Source organism: Propithecus coquereli, unplaced genomic scaffold, assembly GCF_000956105.1.
Source record: "Propithecus coquereli isolate 6110/MARCELLA unplaced genomic scaffold, Pcoq_1.0 Scaffold32, whole genome shotgun sequence".
In the NCBI taxonomy this organism is placed as follows: Eukaryota; Metazoa; Chordata; class Mammalia; order Primates; family Indriidae; genus Propithecus; species Propithecus coquereli.
The window spans coordinates 1,110,424-1,111,990 of record NW_012148841.1 but is presented as its reverse complement, the minus strand read 5'-3'; positions in this window follow the sequence as shown (position 1 = coordinate 1,111,990).

The window sequence follows — 1,567 nt, the reverse complement described above, 5'->3', positions numbered from 1 at the left end:
TCTTGAATTGCTCTATACCGGTAAAAGAGGCCTTCCGAATTGTTGAAGTCAACGTATCCCCACTTTGCAATGTTAGAATTTTCCCATTCTTGCTGTTAGTCATCATAATCAGAGCTTACCTTTTCATTCTCATATTAATGTTTTCAGTCATCCAAGGTACTTAACAGGTAGTATGTCATCAAACCCAAATATGTTTCTATGTAACAAAATGGAAAAAAGACCATTGCCTATTTAGCAGAGATGAAAACGTGTAGCTGAGACTTACAGTATCGTTGCCAATACTGTGAGAAAACATAAAAGTTTCTGATTCCTGATATATTCTGATAATGCCAATTTGACCATAAAAAATGAATCATGGTAATTTATGAGCATTGAAGAGCAGACTGAACACTGTTTCTAAAATACACACTTCCAGTTGTTGGATTTCACCACCCCAAAAATAAAGGAAAAACAAACAAAAACCCAAATAAACCAAACATTACCCTATGTTCTGATTAATGATTTTTGCAATTTTTTGAAGTTATCCAATAACTCAATCCAAAACAATTTGTACATCTTTAGCATCTTTCAACAATCCTCTCCCTCTGGATTTCATTTATACCTGATAATCATTTGTTTATCCCTGGTATTCTCCAGAGATTAAATGATAGAAAATATTAGTGTATCTAGACTTTTAAACCAAGATAAAAACTGTTGTCTCAAGTTTTAGAACAAGTAAATGGCTAAGAGGATGAAACAGTGTCTAAAAGAATGAGTTCTAGACAAAAATACCTATGGCTATAAAGAGAGAAACAGATGGTGTGGTTTAGAATGCTCCAAATAGAAAGGAAAGTACAATTTTGTGTGGCTCTCTAAAACCTGGTCTTGAAACCCGTAATAAGCTGAATGCTCCTGTCAATGGCTCATTTATCATTAGACTGTGAAACAGTTAGGCTTCCTTGACAAGGTGAACGTGGGTTTTTAAGTTATGTTGATACTTTTTGACAAATTCTTGAGCTGAATTGAAGTAAGTTGTGTAAATTAAAGTTGATAAATATATAGAATAAAAAGCACCAAATCAAAAGCAGTCCTGTTTCTTGCCTCCAGGACTCCCTGGCTTTCCCCTCCTGCTTTCTCTTATTGCTGCTGTCGCAGCTCCATCTGCTCCATCTGTTAGGGTCCAGTTAACACCGTAGTGCTTGTTGGTTTAACAAAAAGCATGCCAAATTAAGGGCTTCCAATAAATGATTTTTCTACTAAAACTGTAAGGTAATTTGTAGAGCCATCAAAGTGCGAATGTGTTTTAACACGTGTATGTGTGTGTGTGTGTGTGTGTATGTGTGTGTACATATATTATTAGGCAGTGTATCCAGGAGGAGAAATTGTGTGGCTTCTGAAAGAGTCAATGATGTCTCTTAAAAAATTGTCAATAAAACATTCAAATAAAAGACTGGAAGACAAGATAACTACTTAATAACTAACTTCTTTTCAATTGTGCTCACTTTCCTCACAATTAGTGTACCAGAGGTAAACAAACTGCCATGAGAAGACATCAATCCCAACTGTTGTTTGGGTAGAAAAATAAGTT